The sequence below is a fragment of the Brassica oleracea genome, chromosome C5, assembly GCF_000695525.1.
Source record: "Brassica oleracea var. oleracea cultivar TO1000 chromosome C5, BOL, whole genome shotgun sequence".
Classification (NCBI taxonomy): Eukaryota; Viridiplantae; Streptophyta; class Magnoliopsida; order Brassicales; family Brassicaceae; genus Brassica; species Brassica oleracea.
Window position 1 is genome coordinate 11,600,669 of NC_027752.1, and position 8,119 is coordinate 11,608,787.

General features: G+C 29.2%; 1 long non-coding RNA gene across 1 annotated transcript; it reads right to left on the reverse strand.

Annotated features, from left to right (window-relative positions):
* Positions 1 to 7,479: 7,479 nt before the first annotated feature.
* LOC106292859 lies at positions 7,480 to 8,119 on the reverse strand. Its single transcript, XR_001260267.1, has 2 exons — positions 7,893 to 8,119; positions 7,480 to 7,795 (listed from the first exon to the last, which is right to left on the reverse strand). It is a non-coding gene; the product is annotated as an uncharacterized LOC106292859 (long non-coding RNA).

The window sequence follows — 8,119 nt, forward strand, 5'->3', positions numbered from 1 at the left end:
TACTTTAGATATTTACTTTTGACTATTTGTATATATATTTTCAAGTATTTAAACCAATTTAAAAGTATCAAATATATTTTGGATGCTTTTATATACATTAAATCTAAAAATAATTAATATATATAAGTATATAAATATATTTCATATACATTCGGATACCTGAAATATTTGGTTTGGATCGGATTAGGTTTCAGTTCTCTAAATAGCAAAATTTTGAATAATTCAGATATTTGATCAATTCTGGTTTGGGTTTGGTACCATTTTTCGGATCGGGATCGGTTAGGTTCTTCAGATTTTAGTTTTTTTTTTTCCAATCCTAAATAGTGAAATGAAAAATAAATAGCAACATATTTTGAAAAATACACCAGCGCAGGCACGCGAGACAAAATCTAGTATATAATTATATTACATATCTATACATATACAAACTAGATCAAATATTTGGCTTTTCAAAAAAAAAAGGGTTTTATTTATTTATTTTTACGGATACTACATTTTACTATTTGTTTCGATCAGAAACTTTACAAATATTTAAATTTTTGGAATCAAATCAAAACAAATAACTTATCTAACCAAATTAACAAATAAAATGCCCAACTATAAATAAAGAAGACATTAGTGTAATTGAATGGCGGAGGTAGATTTATGTGCATTTTCTAATTATTTGTTTATAATATGATAAAATTTATGTTCTACTATATTGAGTGTTATTAAAAAATATTTAGCATTAAGTCAAATAAAAGATAATATGTAGTACTAAACATTAAATAAACATGCCATCATAATAAAATAACAAATGTGGAAACACCATAGTGCTCAAGATTTAAAGGCTTTTACATCCAGTTCTGGGGTTCGAATCTCAGGCTATGCAATTTCTTGCAGATTACATATTAAATGAGGTGCAGGTTTCAATTCCCGGAGAGAGATATTTATTAAACAATTATGCAGACTACAGAAAAAAAACTTACAAGGGATCTTCAACATGTATCAAATAAATCTGGCCAGACCTGGATCTTCATTGGACGGCTCAGGTGATGCAGTTGGACATAGATCCTCATAAGGCATGTAGTATTGTCGGGATTCGAATCATCTACGTAATCTTTCTTATAATTGTAATATCATAATAAATCAGCGTTTAAAAAAAATAAAATAATATGATTAACTAGAAACTAACATTTTACTGCAAAATTATAAAGCAAAATCAAATAATTCAATATTTCTGAGACAAATAAGAATATTCATATGTTAACATTTGGTTTAACTCAAAAACTAGAGTGGGTGTGTAATAGCTCAAAGCTAAAATTTTGAAAAATAACTTGAAAAGAGTAAAAGAACCAAAATTATTTTATAAGATATATATAAACATATAAACTGGATTGTATATTTATCATTTCAAAAATAGTATTTGTGATTTGATTTATTTCACGGATATCCAAATTTTTGGATTCAGATCAGAATGAATAACTAATCAAACAGTTTAATGGATAAAATGCACAGCTCTAAATCAAGAAGATACTAGTGTAATTGAGTGGCGGAGAAAGATGTATGTGTCATTTTCTAATTATTTATTATAATATAATATTTTTTTGTTTTATTGTATTGACTGTTATTTTACTGAAAAAGTTATTATTTTATTAAATGTAATTTTGGTATATTTTTTCAAAATGTATCCTGAGTTGATGGTACACGATAACAGTTGATGCAATTATAAAAATTATATATTTTCCAGAATATCAAAATAAAAATTAACTACATCTGAACATAGGCAAATATTTTGTTAAAGAAACACATGAAATATCCAATGCGATAATACGAAACACATGTTGTATTTGAACAATACTGTTAAAGTGATACATTTGTTTCAGCAAGGAAATGAGATAAGGGCATCCCCAGTTAATTGTTCTACATGCGATACTTTTGTATTCAGTTTGAGTATTGAAATATTGTGCTTGGCTATACCGAAGTTCATTGCACAATTTGGTGCAAGCATTTTCGCATACATCATGAGGCGCATCTTTGGTCTCTTTCATGCATTGTTCCTGACAATTCTTTAGACAATTTGCAGTGTTTGCATTAGATATGTGTCCCATAAATAAAACCAAGAAAAACATGATCATCATGAGAACACTGCATCTTTTAGCCAAAACTTGCCCCACCAAAATTGCAAAATTTGTTAACGCGTTAAAGATTCGTTCTTTTGATTATGATTGGAAATTTGTAACAATATCGATAGGTTTGATGAAAGCTTTTGGGCTGCTCTAGGTGATTTATATATTAAAATAGTCTATCTATTTCAAGAGATTTGCTTTATTGTTTTAGGATTAGTTCAAGATCAATACTGTTTATTGTTTCTTCTTCTTTTTTCGGGTAAAAATTTGTTATGTCCTTGTGCTTTGGACAGCTTAACTGTGTAAACGCAACTATTATTATTGAAAACCGAGAGCTATAATCTAGCTAACTAATTACCCATAATCTTTCCATACAAATATTGCATATATCTCTCTGTGACCCACATCATTTATATTTTGGTTTCGTTAGACTATAGAATTAGAAATTTAATAATGCAAAATACGTTTTAAATATACATTGGAAAATAAACATATTTATAAAAATTATTTTTTGAAAATTTGAAACTTGCACACCGTGACATAGAGGGGTTGATTGGCAAGTGCTTTATAAGTGCTGTAATATCTCTCTACAGTATAAATTATTTCTACAGCCCAAAATTTTGCCAATCATGCTTTGTAAAGATTTTTTGAAGATACAGATTTTTTTTTCCTTTTTATTTATTTTTAGCTGTGGAAAGCCATAAATCTAGAGCACTTATTTTTTGCTTTAGAAAATTTATATGTAAGTCTTTGAATCTTTTTAAACGTACAGCTAATATTTTACAGCAAAATTATCTACAGTCACAGCAAAAAAAATCTACAGATTTATTTTTAAAGCAAAAATATAAAGCTATAGCTTCTTCCAATCATCCCCAGAGTTAAGTTAAGACTTCTAAGACAAAGAATCTCAAATTAATACTCCCTCTGTTTTGATACGTAAATAGTTTTAGAAAAAAATGTATGTTTCACATGTAAGATGTTTACATAATCCAAAGCACCTTTTATACTTATTACATGTTGTGTGACCAATCAAATAATTCATACATTTTTATTATTGGTTGAATTTATGTATTAAATGCTATTTTTCAAAAGTAAAAGTTTTCTTAATATTCACACTTTTAACTAAAACTACTTACAAATAAAAACAGAGGGAGTAGTAAATTATTATATTTTAAACACTGTTAAAACCAAACAAAATAATTTCATCTCATATTTTAAATTCGATTGATATTTTAAACCGAATTACTTCTTGGATTCACATTTTATTGAAATCGATTGTAATTGATCCATAAAAATAATAATAAAATTTAATATATACTTATAAATAAACACACAAATTATACTAGAAAATATAATATAAAATATAAATACACATTTATTTATATAAATACACATTTATTTATAAAATACAATTAAATATGAAATTTATGCTTTCACATTCAGTTTTTAATTAAGTAACTTTTATAACAAATTATTAATCATGATACAAAATAAGATAATAAATAACTAAAATTATTACTTTAGAGTTAATTTTAAAATTCATCCAAATAATTTTAGTTCTTTATATCACAATTTTCTTTTGGTGGCATATAATCAGATCCTCGGTTGATAACGGTTTTTTTATATTTTAACAAAATTTAATTATTAGTTTTTTCTATTATACCTAAACATGTTTATATACGAGTCACCGGATTCATCGGTAAAACCGCATGTTTAAAATAGATATGAAAATATTGATTTCATCTTATTTAAATAATTCAATTAAAATAATGAACATGTTAAGTGCTGGTTGAAAGATAAATAGAGATTACAATATAAATCAAAATAATTAAAATAAAATTACATAAATATAAGTTTTCAATTTATGAGTTCATAGAAATATAAATTATACATATTGAAAGATAAAAATATATAAAAAATGTATATTTTATATGTTTACTTAATATATTTTTGACAAATAAAATATTTTTGCCCTTTTAAAGCACAGATCAAAATCTAGTATATTCTATTAAAACTGAAGTACAAAATAATATTTGCATAATTTTAAGTGATTTCTTACGTATTTTCATTCATTTTTAAACTAATTTTAGCGACTTCATTTATTATTTCCCTAAATAATTTGATTTCATTTGTTATAGAATTACAAAACATAACTATTATATCTTTTACATTCTTATTTCATTTTTCGAAACTACTTCATTAATTGCATTTACCATAATAATTCGACATAATTTATTTTACGTATTAACCATAATAATTTCATAACCAGCTGTTTTCTCTCAACCCACTGAAGGAAAAAATCTGGAAAATCAAAACGGGAAAAAATTTAGCCATTTCCTATGGCAGATTTTATCGGAGGCAGTATCAGTTAACGAAAGACTCTTCAAGAGACATATTGGAAACGACCTTAGCTGTCCAAGATGTGGCCATGCGGAGAAAACAATTAATCATATGGTTTTTACATGCCCTCCAGCTATGCAATGCTGGGCCCTCTCAACAATTCTGTCGGCTCCTGGGATTTTTCCTTCACAAAATCTCTACACCAATATAAACTACCTTCTTTCAAAGGTTAATATCGGTGGAAATATGGAGGAATCAACCAGATTCTTCCCTTGGCTAATTTGGTATATATGGAAAGCACAGAATGAAAAACTTTATAATGGTCGCGACTTTTCACCAGTGGATACAACAGATCTAGCACTACGAGAATGTAATGCATGGTTTTTAGCCAACGAGGAGATCGCCCAAGCGATAGTGTCACAGAACTTATGCCAAGGAACCCACCAGACCCACCCATCTTTACATGTCGTGTGGATGGATCATGGAAGAATGATGGAACCACGAGTGGAGTAGGATGGATTTTACAGCTTCAAGATGGATCAATTGATCTACTTGGCCTCCAAGGTTGCTACAAGAAAATTTCGCCATTACATACTGAACTAAAGAGCTTAGTATGGGCATTGAAATGTTTAACTCGCCCCCAACGGTTCTGTGATTATTTTGTTATTGATTCCCAAGAATTAGTCAAAATGATATCCACACCTGATGATTGGCCAACCTTTGCAGCTGAACTTACTGAGTTTAAAACTCTTTGGGCGTCCTACCTAGACGGAAAAGTGGTTTATCAACCAAGATCCAACAACAATCAAGCGGATTTCCTTGCAAGACAAGCTCGGACAAGGAATCATGTTTTCTCATATGTTAACACGTCGGTGCCATACTGGATAGATATTCGCAACTCGTCCTTCGCGGATTTGTACTAAGATTCTTCTTTGTACTCTCATTGTGATAAAAAAAATTCATAGGTTTGAATGAATTTATTCCATTTCGTGACAAGAATTCAAACAAGTTACATAATTTGTTAGACAAAGATATTCAGAGTACATATTAATTTTTCAGGTATTGATTATAACTTATATGTTTAAAAAGTCACTAAACAATTTATAAAAAATAAAAACCAACACCCGTGCGCCCGCGCGGATCAAGCTCTAATGATTTTTTTAAAGCACTTTTAGTATTAAGAGCTTTCAAACCAATCTAAAATATATGAACAAACTTACATAGATAAAGACAACTTCATCTTTCCTAATATTTTGAACTAAATGTATGTATCTTATTTATAAAACGTGGAATAAAAGACAAAGCAAAAGGTGAGAATATATATGTCCCTAACCAAAATAAATTCTTCAAGCATTGTCAAAGGCAGCCAATATTTATAGGCTTCGCTGAAAATTTGAGGTCATTCTCAGGAGAAACGTTTTTCATGCGATGTTATCATAAGATGAAAGACTTTGACTCTTTGAAATACGTTTTTTGAAATTAAAGATGTTTTACTTGTCTTGTGAGAATAATTTAGAATTTTACTTAACTCGTTAAAAACGAATTTTATTGAGAAAACATTTAAATTTGCATATTTCAAAATAAAAACATCATTACCTATACACCTAATCATATTCGACCAATGGAAAAATAAAAAGAGAATTATATTAATAAATTTTGCATTGAAAACATAAAACGACACTTAAATAAAACAAAGTTTTAACTATAAAACGACGACTAATATGGAACGGAGGAATATGTTTTATTATTTGATACTTGTGAGTATTTGTGAGTTATTTGTAAATATTTCTGAACTATTTATTAAATAATACTCTACTAGATAAGATCTGCGCCTTGCGTAGGGGTGTAACTCCTCTAAAAATAAAACGTTACATGATGATACATGAAATTTCTTACGTTACATAATACATAATATTAAAAATTTAAATGTATATAAAAGTTTGTTATTACGGTAATAGGAAAAAACATGAGAATTATTCTAAACAATTTTTTTAATATTATAAACAAGAAGATTGAGCAAAATGATGAACCTTCGATATATTATTCTTCACAACAATAAAAATATAATATTTTAGGCTAATTACAGACAATGACTAATTTTCGCACTTGTTATTTGTTTTGTATCGGAAAGTATTTATATTCTACTATTTGATATTTGATTTGATAAGGATGAGTACTTAAAAAATTAAAGTTGGTACATGATGAGTAACGAGTATCTGTGGTCTACCCTATTAATGAACATGCTAAACGAAAGTACGCTGATGAGCAGTGCGTCAAATCGTTGCATGCCTAATATTCCCTTCTCGTTAATTGTCTTTCTCAAAACCATCCATTATGGCCCTCATGCCAAAACCCTCACATCTTCTTTGAAAGCGTCTCAACTTTTAAAATCATCGATGAATGTGAGACACAAACATAGAGGTACACAATCAAGATATGGAAGTGCCTTGCCCAAAACGTTTCCAAGAGCTTCCACATAATACAAGACTTTCCTGCTTCACTGAATCAGAACCACTACGAGAAAAACTTGAAATAGCTACAAATTATTTTGTGGCTATCAGCTTATTTTTGTGGCTATTTCAACTCTACGAATTGCCACAAATAATTTTCGTTGACTATAAGCTTGTTGCTATCCATAAAATGTTGTTATTTGTCGCTGCCATTCTACAACTTAGCCGCAAACCATTTTTATAGCTAAAATCCACAAATAGCTCCAAACAATATTTGTAGTCATTTTAGCCACAAAATGTCACATTATAAATTGTGGCTAATACAATTATTTCAAAAAAATATAAATCACCAAATTAAAAGAATAGAATATATATATATATATATATATTTTTTTTTTTTGTTCTTTATAGAATATATATTTATATATAAAAAATTAGTTTACAGGAAAAAAAAAACTCTTTTACCAATAAATTTTTTGTTTTATAAACTAATTTGGTTTATAAAAATAAACCAAATTAAAAAAAAAAACTAAACCTAAAACAATGGTCTATCTTCTATGCATTTCTCCGCCGCCTCTTCACTTGGATTGACAGTGACGGCCACCACGACCACCACCCTGTGGCTGCGAGTACCACCACTGCACTGCGGCTGAGGAGAGAAATCCGACTGTCACGATTCCACAACCTGATTCTCTTAAGCATGTCTCGTTGTCTCAGGCCAAAGCGATTCTCATGAGCCGGATTCAGAGCAGCCGTAAAGGTCAACGAGCACCACAAAGCCAGATGGCTTGAAGCTGAGAGGAATCACGAGACCGGGAGAGATAGAAATGGATTCGCGCTCCACCACAAGGTTCCTCTTTACCACCAAACATCATCTTCTTCTGCCTCATCCACCTTCTTTTACCAAGAACAAAAAAAAAATCATAATAGAAAGAGAGAGAGATAGAGAAGACATGAGAGAGAGATAGAGAATAGATAGAGATAGGTACACCACCGATTCTAAACATGTCTCCCGGAAAGAATTCCATTGCAGATGTGAGGCATCTCTAAAAGATGCGATGGGAAACTTAACATATACAAATTAAGAAATTTGATTCTGTATATGAAGAAAAAGAGAAGTAATTGTTAGGATAAGATGACAGAGGAAAGACAGAGAATTAAAGGTTGCGAATAAGATAAGGGAAGAAAGAAACACACTAAGGAGAAGATCTGAGTGTTGGA